Source organism: Strigops habroptila, chromosome 6 (assembly GCF_004027225.2).
Source record: "Strigops habroptila isolate Jane chromosome 6, bStrHab1.2.pri, whole genome shotgun sequence".
Taxonomy (NCBI): domain Eukaryota; kingdom Metazoa; phylum Chordata; class Aves; order Psittaciformes; family Psittacidae; genus Strigops; species Strigops habroptila.
The window spans coordinates 3661681-3678779 of NC_044282.2; the positions used below are offsets into that span (position 1 = coordinate 3661681).

The window sequence follows — 17099 nt, forward strand, 5'->3', positions numbered from 1 at the left end:
TGTATTCCTCATTTCAGCTGTCATCCACCGGGATCAGAGCATCTTTTATTTGTCCTCTCTGGATCAGACAGGTGGAAGAGTGCTACAGTCTCCCTGCAGAGTCTGCTTTCTAAATGAAGTGATGTCCTCTCTCATGCCTAGCTCTGGAGCCCCCAGAAATAAATGCCAGCTGGGGTGCCAGTCACAGCAGTAGCTGTAATCACTGATGCTTTGTAACCGGTCAGCTAATAATGTGAGGAGCTAAACAAGTCTCATCTGTCTTTGGTAAACATCCTTCACAATATAGTGGGTCAGGTGAGGAGAAATCACATGATAGGAAGGTAGGATTGACTCTGAAACAAGTGTCCTGATGATTAGGGCAGCAGGGGTGTAAAGCCGATAAGGGATCCTCAGCAACAGGGAGGAAAGGACAGGATATGTTTTTTCTCTCAAAGCTGAAACTGATTTCATGGATGTGAAATGACCTTCACATGCATAGCCCTACATATATATTATATGTACATTATGGATGTACAATATGGGTATATATGTAGCAGAGGTTCACATTCAGGTATTAAAGGTACTGTTAGTAGAGTCTAACTGTTTAAAAGAAGATTCAATTGATTTAATAATCAGATTATTTCTTTCTAGTTTCTTCCTTCCCTGGCCTGACAGGAAGTAGGAAGTGTTGGTTTAAGGAATATTTGAAAGATTGTATAAGCTATCTTTCTCATAATATCTTAATTTTCATAGTAAAGCACCTGGGACTTGCAGAGTCCTGCAAGACATGCTAAAAAGCTCTGTAGTTCCTGTATGGCAGAGACGTGAAGCTGCCTAAGGAACTCTCCAGTAAGCTGGCTGCATAAAATCCTCAGAGAAGACTCTAATACATGATAAGTCATCTTATTGCAGTTTTATTGGTTTTGTTGTATTTTTTTTTTATTATTATTTTTTTCTCCTGGTGACTGGGTGCGTAAGAGATTGAGAAAGAAGCATGAACTTAAACCCTGACCAGACCTTGATGTTTCCAAGGAACAGATGGCCACAGCTTTGCCTCCTCTTTCCTCTGCACCAAATGAACTTTAGGGCCTGAGCAATATTTGGGTGCTTATTACTTGTAAATACTAGAGGGTTTATAGGTATGCCAATGAGGCAAAGGAGATGAAATGTACTACCTTCAGAAGGGAAATTAGTGTAATAGCATTTGTTCCTTTTATAGATAATACTGCTATTTAGAAAGTCCTAAAGTACATGATGTCTTTGCTGATTAAATTTCCTGTGTGAGCAAAATGTTCATAAAGCTACATAACTGCATTTTTCTTCCTCTCTCATTGCTGGCAGCAGCACCAGCACAGGTTTCTGGAGTGCTGAAAGCTTTGCTTTGCCTTCATTTCTAGCTGACCTAATAGTGAGGAGAAAGGAGTAGATGAAGAGCAGGGGAACTGATAGAGAAAGAGCGATGCTGTTGCAATAAATCCTTCATTGAGTTTGTGTAACTCATACACACCTCCTACCTTCCTCTTGCATCTCTCAACAGATTTAGGCTCCCTGTGAGCTGATGCTTCCCACCTGAGGTCATTAATGCAATCCTGATGCAATGAAGTGGCTGCAGTAATTTTCCTTTTTATCCCTGGTGAGTTGAGCTGAGAAACCAAGACCACCTCCTCCAGTGGGGTCGAGCCTGCTAGACAGCTCTTTCCCTCCCACTTATGCTGCACATAATGTGGGGCAGATTCCCCATAAAGTAACTGTTAGTGGATTGGCGAGTGAAGAGTGTTGAGTTGTGAGATAGACATTTGGCCAGAGGTTATCAGACAGGCATCCTCTACATCATCTTCTGCAAGCAGTTCAACAGAAACAGGTGTGGTGGGGACCATTTTGGGCATGTCCTCTAAGGGAAAAATTATAGGGGGTAATTTTGCTGCCTCTGGACTGGCTTATCTGACTTCTGTATCCCTTTGTGGTAGAGCAGGCCCTTGCTCTTTTAGTCAATTTAAAGAGTGAGTCAGGGCAAGGGGAGTCTATTTCAAAGTTTCCGTATTAATTACTATAAGTCAAAGTAAAAATGAATGTGAGATTAGTTGTTTTGCTTAAGTAGCACTGTCCAATATGATTAATAAGTACCCTTCTGTTGACCTCAAAATATGCTGTAAAACTTCTTCAAGATAAGGACCAAAAAATGTACCAAGACATTTCTGCAGTTCTTATATTTGTTTATTGTACTTCTGCTCCACTTTCCTTTCCTGCCAACAGCTTTTAAAAGGAGAATACTTTTAAATTAAAGGAAAGATGAAAGATTTTTAGAGAAAATTAAAGAAAAAAGGTTTTTAGAGAAAATTCTGGGAGCTGAGCAGTGGAGTGTATATGAAAGCAGAGTTTTATTGTGTACAGTTTTATAATACAGATTCCCCTCTCACATGTGGATTGTTGCCCTGCTGTGTATAGAGAGGTGATGTCCTCATGGCTGAACCCCTGAAGGGATCTAGTGCACTTACACAAGAGAGCTTAAAACATCCTGTGCAGGGTTTAAAAGCTCAAGCCCAAGAGCCGTTAGAACCAGGGAACATTCAATCTGGAAATTGAGAAATGGAAAAAAAGATACAGGAGGAAAGAAGACTTTCCTTAAAAATACTCTAAAACTATCATCATCGGTTTTCATCTGTAGTCTGTTAATTATTATATTGCATTTTTGATTTGCTTGACATGGGGTGACGTGAATCTGCTGCACAGCTCTGGAAGCAGCAAGGAGTGACAAGCTCAGCACGCTCTGGCCATTCATTCTGAGTGAAAAGTAGAGATACAAGCTGTGCTGAAAACCCTTTGCCCCAAGAATGAGGAAAAGCTGCTCTTTTGTCCTGTTCTGCTTTTTCAGGAATCAGCAGCAGCCCTCTTTCAGACGATGTATGATGGAAGGGTCAATCTCCTCCTTTTCAGTCGAAGCCTTTCTCTGTAGTGCTGTTAGTCTCATTTTTTGGCGGTGATCAGCAGTTTTGCTCAGTGTACGTGGGACACTTGCTGCAGACAATTTACAAACATCAGGGGGAAAAAGGGAGTTGGCGGTGTTTTTGAATTCCCGTAAGTTCTCCTTTTTTGTTGTTTCTAATGAGTAGCTGAAAAACAAAATGGGTGTTTTATTTCCTGATGAGTGCAAATATTTGTCCAAAATAACTTAAATTGTTTATTAACATGACTCCATTTGAACATTTCTTTTTCAGGCACCATGTGAAAGCTCTTGTTCCTTCCACGATGGGTATTTGTCATCAGGTCATGTGAATGTTTTGGCGAACCAAAGGATGGATTGTTCTGTTTTGTTGCTCGGATTGTGAAATAGGAATATCCATAACATGACAAGGCATGAAAGAGCCTGAAATGAATTAAGGCTGTGCTTTAATGAATGGGCTTTTCATTTAGCAGATTCTTTATAAACAACTGTGGTAAACTCTCTTTCAGTAAATCCAAAAGGATGGTTGACACATACATTTCGTATGGGTGAGTACTGGCAAACTAGAACTGATCATCATTCCAGATAGACCATCTTTTCGAATAAGTGTTCTAACTATTATATTTCAACTGGAAGAACTGCTCCAGTGTAAAGCCAATACAATATGTGCTATGTTTAATCTGATTATCTCAATACTTGGACAGATGAGATCATTCTCAAGCTGGATACTCCAGAAATCATCCAACTGATGTGAATCTCGCAGCCTTCACTGTAAAGTGGCAGGTTTCTGTCTGCTGATTTATTTGCTAAGTTGTGCTGACAGTAACAGAGCCAATGGATATTCCATGCTAAAGGTGGAAGAACTGAGCAGGCATAGACAAGTAAAACATGTGATAATGTCCAGTGCTCCATTCAAAGCTGTGTATTTATTCAGATGCTGAGTTCCTCTAGGCAAATGTTGCACCTGACTGTTTTTCAAGATTTAAACCATAACCAAAGATAATACCTACAATCCATCCTTAAGAGAAAATTGAAGAGATCTGTATCCAAATGTGTGTATGATGGAAAATGTTGTGACTGTGCATCTGTTGTAAGTATTTGAAAACATTGAATTTTGCCAAGACAACTGTGCCAAAAAATGTGGGTCATTAGAAAGCAAGATCTGTAAGGAAGCACAGCCAGTAAGTTGGATCATTTTTCTTTTCTGATCTTTCCAGGAAGTTAAGCAGTTCAGGGTAAACGTACTATTTGTTCCTTAAGGGCTTACTAACCCACTTGAAACAGAACCTGATGTACATCTAGCCATCTAATTTCTCATGATGATGTAGGCTTACATCACTTTTTGCTTTCAGATGCATCTCAAAGAGTACCACCAGTGTCCATATGCCGGTTTGAATGGGAAGAGTTTAAGGCGATTGACACTTGCTGTGTGCTCCTGTTCATGTTAGAGAATACTGGAGCTGAGCCCTATAATCCCAATCCCAAATAAGCATCTGGGTTTCCTGGTTGCTAGCAGGTTCCTCAGAAAGTCAGTGCATCCAGTACTAGTCTGGAGAAATGGTTTTGTGGGATATATGGCAAGAACACTCTTAATGATATCAGTGCCCCTTGCCTGTGGCCACTTCTTATTGTTGAAAGTGTTAGTGTGATTTTTTAGTCCTTGGTGATCCCTTTGTGTTACATTTTGTGTTAACCTGCTGTTAGGCATCTGGTTCCAGCTACAGACACTGACTCATAACTGATGAAGAAACACCTCCTACTGCTCGGTGAGGCAATGGACTGTGAACGAACTTACCGTCATCAATCAAAATGATTTCACAAACTTGTTCCTGACTTTTGTTGACCCTACGATTTCGGAGCTGAGAATGCAGAACAGAAGCTCTGTAGCTTGGGGCTGAAAGTTTGAATCAGGTAAGAGATGCTGTTCCTTTGCACTCAAGTATAAGAGTATAATTACAAGCAGATTACTGGTGTGGCAACTTAAGAGAGGTAGAATGTAAAATCCTTGTATGTGTAAGTATAAACTACTTCTTTGCAGATCTTTTAGCCTCATTAAATAGGTGGTGAATGTTTCCAGGAAAAGTGCATAAGAAGACATGAACACAGCAGAAGACAACTTCTCTGGTCTTTTTTAAAAGATGCTCAGATTTCTCACGCAAGGATTTGCACATCTCTTTCTGGGCATAACAGCAGATACACCTAATGTGACAGCAGGTTTATAATGCATTGAAAGACACCAGCCAGTACATTACATACATTGGAGTCTGTCACTGCATCGGTGACCCAATTAATGTGCAGTAAACAGATGCATACCCTGGAAACTTTCCCATCTCCCTATGTGAAGTCTAATCCTTTCCATATTTAATAGCAAGCCATTATGATAGATAAGGGGTGGAGGACACAGAATTCAGTCAAATGAGTATTTTGGGCATCATTTAACTATGGTAAGGAGGGGGTTAACATGAAAATTAGATTACAGAGTAGACATGATAAAGCAAGTTTTCAAATTTAGCAAGACTGTCCATTCTAGTCTGACCATGACGTAGACCGGCATTGAACTTAAGGGTATTGACCTGACCTGGTTTGTGTCTGATGGTGCTGATTTTGAGAGCAAATGAGTTCTGGTGCCTACCAGCTCAAGGGCTTCCAGTTTCTGAGCAGATAAGCGTTGGCTGGCCTTCTCTTTCAGACTGGCTTGTGCAAACATACCGCTAATGATTCCCACAGATCGCATAAGTGGAGTGAAATGGGCTGCTGGAAGTAGCAGTTACTGAAATCTGGCACTGCTCCCCTCTGAGCAGGATACGATGAGTATTAGTACATGCATTAGTTACACACATGCCTGCTTCCACTCAGCCTATGAGAGAGGAAGGCTCATGTAGCAATGCCATATGGCACAGGGCATTGAAAGGCAATCTGACTCCCTCTGACTTTACATTTTAGATGCTTAGATATTACCAAGGAGTCTTTCTTCTTAAGCAGTGGTCTGTATTGATGCTAAGAACCATGTAAAGTCAATCTGCTCTGTAACTTCCCGTGTGGTACTTCCAGTTCTCCTCCTGCCATGTGTCTGGGACTGCTGCAGCAAGTGGTAGGTGAGGAAGATGAAAATGTGGCTCCTTTCCAATAGCCAGTGTGTTCTGTCCTGAGCTGCCCTGGATGGCTGCAACTGCAATGATCTCAAAATATAGGATTTTTATAAATAGAGCCAACTGAGCTTTAGGTTTTCTACGACCTTGATCTGTTTTACAGCTGCTGTAATCAGGGTAACCTGATAAAACCAAGGTAACATTGATTGTAATTGGAAGGCAAACAATCAAGTTGAAAATGGCCTCTTGTAATGTTGCTATAAGCTATGGTGGTTTACTAGGGGTCGCTATGGAAAAGCTGCTTCTGCTAAACTGACAGGTGATCCAAACCAAACCCGAAACTTTATGAAGTACTATAATTCTTCTAAGTCTATGCATATTTTTTTTCTCTGTAAGTGGAATTGAAAACATATCTTCGTAGCATTTCAGCTAAATATTTGGCTGATTTAAATTTATATTATTTCCAACATATTCAGAAAAAAAATTAGGCCTTTGTTTAAACCAATATTCTAACTTTGCTAAGCTTTCCAGTGTGTCTTAAGCAGTGGAGGTAAAAATGTTCTGCTTAAAGAGTTTTTAGACAAATACCTATGTATGATGCTACAAGATTATTTTTTTTTCCTTATGAAAGTAGAAATTTATCTCAGCTATGTATCATTCACACCGGTTTGTTTCATGGGTTGTAAACTGGAAATAAATCTGAAGGAATAAACAGCATGCTCTTTTGCTCTGTTCAGTCTTGCGAAGAACCTACTTGATGATTATGGTCTCAGGGCCCTGCTCTTGCTGTGCCAGTATCAGTCACAAGAGCAGGCAGACAGATGAGCAGAACTGTCCTTTGAATGGCACAGAGCTGCATCAGTAATAGGGAAAACGATCCACTTCACCCAGAGAGTACCAGAGCCAATCACCTGGCTAGTCAGAAGACTGAGATGACTGGAAAGATTCTTTCTGATTGTTTCTGTGGACCTGAGAACTGGGTTGCTTTGCTTACCTCTCTCTCCTCAACCCAAGTGAGCTTCTGTTACTTGTGCTCTTCAGTGCTTTTCAGGAACCTAAGGTGGTAGGTTACTGTAGTATCTCTAAACAGCAGTTTCAAGACACAATCAAGAAAACTGGTCTGGAAGGATCTGTTTGTACCCAAATGGCTGCCCACAAAGGTGCAGGTCAGTATGTTGTCCATGAGCTCTCAATTAGTAGCATAACGGCTTAGGGTTTGCATGGTATAAACCATACATGGGTCTGTTAGCTTGCCCATATTTAAGTTTTGCCTGATATACACTGGAGCAAATCTAGTTGGATCTTCTTGGAGAGTGCCTATCCCATTTTGGGGCATCTATTGAGGTCTTGAAACATCTTTTGGTTCCATGCAGAAACAAAACCAAGCTCTTTCAAACATGTTCACTAAACTGAGTTGTGTCGAAATGCCACATTTCATCAACATCTGAACCTTTTGGGAAGTGTTACATGTGCCTGTTCTCATGCACTTTGTCTTCCTCTCTTCTTTGCTTTTTTCCCTACCCCACCCTCTTCCCTCCTTCCTGTCAAAACAATGACAGCTTATGTTTTGCACAATGGGCAAGCTTTGATTTTAGAAAAATTTAATATAGCAAAAAAATTTTGGTTATATCTAAATGTGTGTTTTCCTGTGCTGTTGAGCTTGGGGGTAAAAAGTACCTCCACCTCTCCTCTCCCCCGCATCTCCTGCCATTAAGCTATTAATAAAAGACAATATATTTCTGTTAGTTAAAACACCTCTTTGTTTTTTAGGCCTACAGGCAGTGTTCTTTCCTTGCTCTCTGTCCTCCCTCCGTACCAAAACAAAACAAAGGCCAGTGGGACTGGAGTGTGCAAATTCCAGTGCCTCCCTCCTTAGCCACTCACCCCCATCCCTCCCGGCGGGAGGTGAACACCGTTCACACATCTTTTGAGACAGGAACAATATAACCCAATCTCTTTTCAAATTTTCTAAATATTTCCCAATTTCCATTGCAGGCTGTTTTCTTCAAGCTGTAAATCCGTGCCAAGAACTCCCCAACAGCATTCTTCTCTGCCTTCCCAAATCATTCGGAGAGCAAACAAACTTTTCCTTGAGTCATTGATTTCTTCAAGAAAGCATTTGTGTTTATTACATATGAATGAAGAATGGCTAGACTGCACATTTTACAGCTCACAGCTCTCCAGTGAAAGCTATAAATAAGATCTTTGACAGCAGAGAGCTGCTTTCTCCCCCGTGTATTTTGATCTGTGAAGAGGACTTCTCCCTTCCCAGACGGGGTACTGCCATGCTGGGTAGGAAAAACTGCCTGGCAGTTTTCTGTCATCTCCTCTGAACTCATAAGGCTCTGGGACATGTTGTGCCATCTATAACTGGTTTTACTGCCTGAATGAAAAGCTTTTGATGTAATAAACAATGTACACAACGCAGTTTCACAGGATAATATGATCATCTGTATTGCAGTGAGCTATACTGATGGCTCAGTCTAGACAGGAATGTGTTAAATTAGTACTGGAACAATTTAGCAGCCCCCAGGGAACAATTTAATAGGCCCTAGAATTATTTAGGAGAGGAATATTTTCTTTCTACAGTGATAAATGTAAGATATCTAGCACCTAATAATTAAGTTGGACCATAAAATTTTCAGTACTCATCATTGGAAGTACTTAAAGTGATCTTGGTATATGCTAATACTTGTCTGTGAGGTCCTTGCGCCAGTAGCAGAAGTTTGCCCTGCCCTTTGTGAGCACATTTGTGCCTGGCCATGGCTACATAATGAGAAGGCATAATCCTTGGTTGTCTCCATTAATTTCTTCACTGATCTAGCAATGTAGTGTATATGTATTTCGCTATATTTTTTCCTCTGGGCCAAGTCACCATCATTTTCTACTTTTGTAAAGTGTTATTGGAGCAAGTGTTCTACCATTTGGTGTTTGTGTTTCAGCTCTTCCACTCTTCACTGAGCTGTTCTAATACAGAAAGCATGATTCAGTAATTCAAAGAGAGAGAGGAGGTTAGTAGACTGTGGTTCTGTTTCTCAACAGGGCACCAGTATCTGACACATAAAACTGGCAAACAATTTTTCCATTTCCTTAAGCCACACTGTAAAACAATACTCTGCACTGTGATGAGGCTCACTCTGCAGGTGCTCAGCACCAGGCAAATGAAATGAGTTTCCTGAAAGGTCTGGTCTTTCGTCCCTAGCTCTATCACCTGATTTAAAACACATTCTACCTCTTCCTACTACCTTACTTGTATTTTGTGCTAGTTCATAGTGCAGTCAACATAAAGAGCTCAGTGTACTTTCTGGGGTGTGGAGAGCTTATATGACCCACAGGTCTGAAACCACATTGCAACAGCTGGTGCCTGAAGTCTGAAAACCTGAGTGAATACATCCTAATTTTGGCACCCAGATTCTGGGGTGCCCATGTTAAATGGCATCTGATAATTATGTCAGTTGGTCCAATTACCTAATAGAAATGGACTATCACAAAGCTTAATTTTACCTCCTTACAAATTGTGTCAGGATACACAGCCGATATATTGATATGAAACATCATCCTTGTGCTGTGGAATAGTAGTTTTGCAAAATTATCTTTTCCAAAACGAAATGGCTGAATTTTGCTTAATGTTTGTTTTCTTGATCCATATAAGAGCAGAAGAATAGTATTCCTGCCTGCTTAACAGTGAACTTGGGGAAAAGTTTGACAGAGCCTGCATTTTGGTCCCCATTGACAAGATCTAGTTTGAGCTGGGGATGCTCCTTCACCAGTGATCCTGGTGTTCCTGGTCACTATTCATGGCACATGCTTCAGAGACCAGTCACTCTAGTAAAGCCTATTTCTAACGTCTATTCACAATAATATTTTGCTCAAATGTGTATGAAGAGTGATGGTAAGTGCTGTTACTTCACTTCAGGGGCTCTGAGGACCACCAAGCAGGCAAGTACGACAAGACACGGCAAGATAAGAACATATTTATGCTAACTTTTGGATTCACTCGCTATCTGTGCACAACTTCAGATGTACCTCAGGCTCTGGAGATCTAGAGCATCAAGTATATTGAAGATATATTTGCAGACCTGAGTCTGTTCATTTAGGCAGTCTCTGTGGATCAAACAGAGGCAGATCCAGGTCTCACCAGAGGTCTCCCAGAAGGCAGGGCAATCGTTTCCAGGTACAATTTGCCTTCCCAGAGGCAGGGGATGCTGCCATCTCTTAAGTGTTTGAACTCAGCGTGTGAATAGTGGATGCCTGACTTGGAGAGATTTGGGCCAAGCAAAGCCTGCAATGTGGGCAAAAATTTCAGTCATGAGGAGCTGCAAGCTTATTTCTGCACTTGAATCTGCTCCCATCTCCACTTACCAGTGTGTAATGGCCTTTCAACAACATGCACTTCAGGTTTCGGCCCCAGTACGAGCTAACACAAGGCTGTGGGTTCTGTGGGCCGTGAAGGCAATTCCTTTTGATGTACTCTACTGCTAAACCTGCTCAATAGCTCTCTAGAGGAGTGTGAAGACTGTTTTTACAGCTGAATATAGTGCAAAGGTTGAACTATGGGCCTTTCATCTTAGAGATGGTTCCCTACCATGTGTTTTTGTTATGAAGAACAAGGTCAAATCTTGCAAAGTTTAGTGTTACATAGCTAAAAGTTTGCATAGGGCTTTAGAAAAACAAAAGAATCTACATTATTATAAAAACAAAGCTCTTATTTACCTATAATGAGCTAAAGTAAATATATCACAGTTTAACAGCTGATTTTGAAAGTCCTTTTCACTGTTCTCATAGTTTCAAAACCCAGGAGTACAAAGACTTTTTGAAGAAGCTAAACAACTGTAACCATGATGGGCAATTTCACGCAGGCGATGAATTGGCTGTTCAGAAGAATAGTTCCTGTGTTGCAGGAGAACTCACTTCTCTGCTTTCTGCCTCCTTCAAGCAAAACACCCGTGCTGAGCTGAGGCAGTCCTGTTGCGGAGCAATCAATATGCTGCCACATACCATCCGTAATTCTGGCATTTGCTTCCCACCCACACCACGGTGTTTTCACAATGTGCTTTCTTGTGCTGTAGCAGCGACAGCCTCCTCAGGACATGCTTTTCTTAGTCACATGGATTTGTCAGATCCAGCCTTTTTTCCTAATCAGTTGAACTTTTCAGTGTGTACTCAGCATTGGATAAGCACAAAGGCTCACATAATTAGTCCAGATGACTCTTTAAAAGGAGGCTTTTAATGTCTGTGATTTACAGCCCCTGTTTTCTTTTCTTTGAAGCTTACCTTACTTCCCCACTTGGACTGAACACTACCATGGTACCTGTTCTAAGCAAAAATGACAGCGTGGTCCTTCATCAGCAGTGAGCAATATTTCATTTGAATGTGCTGCAAAACTACACTGACAAAGGACTGTGCAGAAGTGGATAGATTGGGAAAACCTGTGGGACAGCATGAGGAATTAGCGTGTGGGCAGCGTGGCTCACTGATTAGGTGTGGAGACCTGACAGATCTGGCCCTCTCAGAGCCTGAGCTTATGTGGACCAGTAGAGCTGTGCTACATTCAGTAGCACTACAACAGTTTACTAAATGGGAGCCGTTTAGTATCCTGCTCTCTGGTGACCACCCTGACTAGCCACATTCCTTTTTCTGAGGGCATATTTCCTAGTTGTTAAATGCTAATTTATACAGATTAAAAAACCTGCCAGTAAGGATTTGGTTTGCTTCCTGTGTTGCTGTTGGTAGTTAATGAGCAATGGCAAGCAGCTGTGCCATCCCATTAAGCCCAGAGCACTTAATCTCCCCATCATGTTAATAGTTAGTTGTATCAAAGAGGACCACTGAATGGAGACTATTCCCTCTTGAAAAATTGCTCTCTTCTGAAGCAGAGGATGTGTGCAAGAAGAGAGGCATCTTGTAATGTTGGTTTAATTCTTGAAAAGATTTGAATTTTGAAAGGACTATAACAAAGTTTATCTACTTTGTTAGTGTTATGTAGGGACAGGACCTGTGTCCTGCTGACTGCCAGACACGTAGCATCACTGTGGACAGCTTCAGTCTCACAGCAGGGAGTCCTGTGAGCAACCATCCTGCTGCTGGTGTTGTGACCCACTGGTGGCGAGGCTGACCTCTCCAGTGTAGGAGATAGAGTGCAGCACAACCTGCTCAGTATGCTGCCTGGGGAAGCTGGTTCAAAGTTTGTCTGGTGGCACTCACTGCTGCGCTCTGCTCTGTAGTCTGGGCATGTGTTAAATATAGGAATAGCAGCTGGAAGAATAGAGACAGAAGAGGGAACTTGAGGTAACAAGAAGACAATACTGGTCAGATAAACTGTTTTTTACCAGTTTCAGTCAGTTTTCCCCACTTCTCCACTAAAATTCTGTTTGGAGAACAAAACCCACCCTTTTTTTATCTTTTCCTGCTGGGCATGTGATTACAAATAAAAATGTAAGCATGTATGTGGCCCTCCTGAATCACATTTTCTACATAGCTGTATTGAATTGGGATCTTCCAAACATAGCAAGGTCTTTTCAGAAATCTCTTTTTATTCACTAATGTTTCCCATCAGACTGCTGCAGGCATTCAAAGACTGTTTAAATAATGGAGAGAAATGACAATGCCAAACTGAATGCCCAATTCCTGGAGGCCATGGGTTAAAAAGAGATTTTTTTTGGCAGCTAACTGAAATCTAAGCAGGATTTTGTCAGTGTGCTCTTTCTCTATTTGTTCTCTCTTTGTTAATATTTAACAGGCCTTTATTGATTACAATGACAGATTTGTACTGTAAATGGAAACTGAAATTTACTTTTTTATCCCATAATTAGTGGCTATATGTATTTCATATATATATATTCATCTCATACATATTTCATGAATCAATGCTTGGAAAATTGTATCCTGGCACAGCTGTCTATAAAGGCAAAATGGCATTAGTAATTTTTTAAAAAATAAATCTCAGTATGTGAGTAAATTTGTCAATGAGATATGTGGAAAGCCTCCATTACTGCTGCGTTATCGGCATGTCTGAATCTAAGGATGAACTCGGCTTCACAGGTGTTGTAAGTAACTCCTGAGTCTGCAGTCAGGTCAGCTGTCTCTTCCCTGCTAAAGTGGGAGTACTTCAAATCTTATCTGTGGTAAGTCTCTTTCAGATTCAGCTGGCAGCTGCAGATCTCTTTTGGCTTGGGTTTTTCAGGTTCCCGTCTGCAGGGAGTACCGCAAGGTCTCATGTGTCCTCCTTCTTTGTGCTAGTCCCATGTGGGGCCGTTCCCCTAGGGTTTGGACTGCCTGTGCATTAAGAAGCTCATTTCCCAGCTGTGCATGCATCTCTCAGATTGTTGCTTGTTAGTCAAGATTTTTAGTCAAATGGGGAGGATTTATGAAGCTGATATAAATGTGTCAATGTGTAAAACTTCCACACAGTTCACTTCTTATCAACTAACCCATTCCTATAAATAACTGTTAATTTGCAGTTTTCAACATATTTTCCTTCTCTTTTTTGTTTCTTCTGCTGTTGCCAGAGCTTCTTGTATCCATCTCAGCTTTGGCAACAAAATCCATTTCCATACTTCATGATGCTTTTAATCCTACAACTATGCGAAACCACATCACATCCATGTCCCAAAGTGTGGCAGGCACTGTCACACTGGTCCTTAGTTCCTGACTGAATTTGCAACCCAATTCTAAAGAATACTTCAAACCACACCTGTGTCATTCCCTCTCTGACAGGCACACTGTTTCCTGTTGGGTTGGAGGGCTAGAGGAGCATTTTCTTCAGGACAAGTTTTCTTGAATTTGCCAGAATTTTATACACCACTGCTGGTAACTTTATCAAACAAAAGTGAAATCTGACGGAAATGAGGTCGGGTTGATCTCGCAAAACTTGTTTTCCCTTTGCACTCCAATCTTCTTGTTAGTCATAAACTCCTGATTCAGCTTTGCCATAACTCCGCCTGAAACTGATGTCAGCTGCAGTTGAACAGGTTACCTAACTTTTTGTTTTAGTACTAATACGATATTGACACACTTCTGAAATTTTCACCTGTAACTGAAAATCCATCAACAGCTCACCTATTGCTTTTGGTGCTCCTTGGTATGAATTACCTTGATCCACTGAGACAAAAATATTTCCCTCCACTTAAAATTGTTCAACATTCTTCCTGGTTGGTTGCAAATTGACTGGAAGTATTTAATCATTATCAGTCAGCTTTTTCTTGATTTTCCTCAGTGCTGGGAATTTAACTTTTTGGAAACTAAAGTGTAAACACTATTGATTGGGACTTTCTCTGATTTCCTACAATTTGGTCGTGACTCCTCCTTATGAAGTAATGAAAAGTGGTGCAGGGGGAAATGAACTATTCTCCTATGTGGTATATCTGGGAAATCGTTAATCTCTAGATTCAGAACTCATTATATCCTATCACTATAATAAGGTCAGTAACAGGCTGTGTTCAGGTTGTGTTAGAAAGTTGTCATCTAAAGTTTTATAAAAATATACTTATTTATATTTCACGAATTGCTGTGTGTTGTTCAATAACATAGTCTTTGAATTCTCAGGTTAATTTCACTTTAGACAGGCACATAAGGTGTAACTTCTCGTTTTGTCCTGTCTCAGCAGAATTCAACAGGACCCTGCTTAGACCATGTACATCAGTGTTGTTCAACATCACTAAGTCATGGTTTGAGACCAACCTGAAATGGTTTTGGGGGAGAGTTGCTTTAGAACACCACCACTACTTATTCGGAGCAACCAGTAACACTAAAAATAAGGAATATGCTACCACAGCAGGTGATGTTTTGCAGCTGATATTCTTCAACTCTTCTTTTTGCCCGTCCTCTCTCAATGTCTTTTCCACAGACTCTCTCTCAGCGTCCCTTACACACAACGCCTCTGGTTTTTCTGCTCCTACAGTCTCCTTAGTAGGTCATTGCTGGGTACTGTAGCGTGGGCTGATGGTGCTTGCCTCTGCTGGGAGCACTTGCTGGCCAGGTCTGTGTGAGCCCACTAAACTCCTGGGAAATACCACACTGTGCTTTCCAGCAGCCCAAGGCCACAGGTGGGGTGCAGTGGGCAATGTGGACATTTAATGCAGGGCATCAAACAACATCTGCAAGCGGGAAATGTAAAACATGTTGGTGTTCATTCCTTAGCTATAAATAATAATGATTTCCTTCAAATACTGTTATATCCTCTCTTTCATTGTTCTTTATTTCCGCTGCAAATAAGTTGCGACAATAAAAATGAAGGGATGCCAAATTTGTGTGGCTTCAAAGTAAATTCTTTCCTTGAAAAGAAGTTCGGTTGAAAAGTCTGACCCTCGTTCCCAGTATTTGCACAGGCCAGATGGGCTAGTGCTATCCTTCAGTGTGAAGCTGTCCTTAGGGTAAATTGTTCTTCTTGCTTCGTGAGTCTGAAAGAAAGGGATGAGAAACTTTATGTCTCCCTCCTGTCTTGCAGAAATTTTCTCTGCTATCTCCTCTGTGTGAAGTCCCTTAAGGCCATATGCATAATGATCTATTCACTTGCACTGGCTAATATCTTACTCTCCAGAGCCATTCAGTCATTGCTGACTTTCCTTACAGTTCTGTGATCAGGTTCCTTGGAGTTTTCTTCCTTTCTAACTAACAAGTGTTCATTATATCTCCCTTAAGCTCCACAGTATCCCATGGTGGATTTTTGCATCTTTTAATTTCCCAGGAGGGATATGAAGGGTCTACAATTAAAATGCTTTGCTTGCTCTTATCCAGGAGATTACAGAGGGGAATCGGATAAAAGCAGTAGCTGAATACTCGGTGCTTTACCATCGTCAGCAGCAATGCGCTTTTGGTAGAAAATAGCATTATCGTTACGCAGTTAGGTTTTAAAAACTTTTCCCAGGCATAGAAAATGAAGGAATCATATTCTTCAGACATTACTTTCTGCTGCCCTGAAGTTCCTTTCAATTGCACTGGAGACAGAAAAGGGATATAGAGTCACTGGATACTTCAAATCCCATATAATATTCCACAAAGAGCGACTGTACTTATCACATACCTGTTTCCCCAACATTGTTCAGACTTTGTCTGGATGCTGGCATCCTAAAGCCCACCAGCAGGAGCTGCAGGGCTGTTGTGATTTGTACAGTTGTCTTCAATATGTAGAGTTTTAAAATTTCTGTGAGTACTTTGGTATCTGAACTTCTCATATGCTTGAGCTAGTGACCCTTGACTGCAATGATGACAAAAACCTGATGTCTTTGAAAAAGTGGGAAAGAACTGCAGGTCAGGCCCTTCATTACCCTGTAGTGGACTTGCCAGAAGTGTGGTACTGGGCAGAGATTTCCAAGTAAGTGCCCTGGCAGGTTGAAACTAAACTCAATGTAAGTATTTAAACTTCCAGCAGCCACTGAGCAAGTCTCAAAAGGAGCTGAAGGGAAACCAACATCAGCAGCAGCGGTGTGGGCAGCTGCCTTGCAGGGAGTTCATGCTGCTTGGTCATAGCACCAGAGGCAGGGTGTGAGCTGGGATGGGGATGTGGAGTATATGGCTGTCCATCAGCTGCGCGAAAAACAGGCAGCTGTGGCCTGCCTGGTGGTGGGGCTGGTTTTGTCTGCTGTGCTGTTCAGATGCTGTGTGGTAGGAAGCTGGATTCACACTGGCATCTTGATTCCTCTGGCCTTTTAAAAATTGATCATTGTGAACATCGCCCATACTAATTATTTCTGAGAAGTTGCAGTGAGCATCCTTTTAAGACTGTTGGACTGTGTTCACAATTAAGAAGGACTGCCGAAAGGATAAAGATGGCTTTTTCTTTTTCCACAACACTGATTGAACTCTGATAAAAACCATTTTTTCCTTGTTTCTCTTGATGAACCTTTATACTATGAGGTGAATAAATTATACAGTGGGAAGTAAATGAGAAAATTTCATACTGATAACCATGTGTGGGCTTTAGTTTTCCCTGTTGTTTTGCTTTACCATGCTCCCTGCTCTGAAATGAATGCGTACAGTTGCAAATCTCTGCTCTGTCACAGTATAAAACGGCCCTTCTTTTCCAGGTGGAATCATCTTGCCACATAAAGTTGGTCTTCATTCTTCTTTCTGGAAATGTCGGAGAAATGCGG

The 17099-nt window shown here is 41.2% G+C and overlaps 1 long non-coding RNA gene across 1 annotated transcript; it reads left to right on the top strand.

The window, feature by feature from the left end:
• The first annotated feature begins 2650 nt into the window (after positions 1 to 2650).
• Positions 2651 to 8436, top strand: LOC115609518. Its single transcript, XR_003991885.1, has 3 exons — positions 2651 to 3054; positions 3195 to 4831; positions 8005 to 8436. It is a non-coding gene; the product is annotated as an uncharacterized LOC115609518 (long non-coding RNA).
• The last annotated feature ends 8663 nt before the right edge of the window (positions 8437 to 17099 follow it).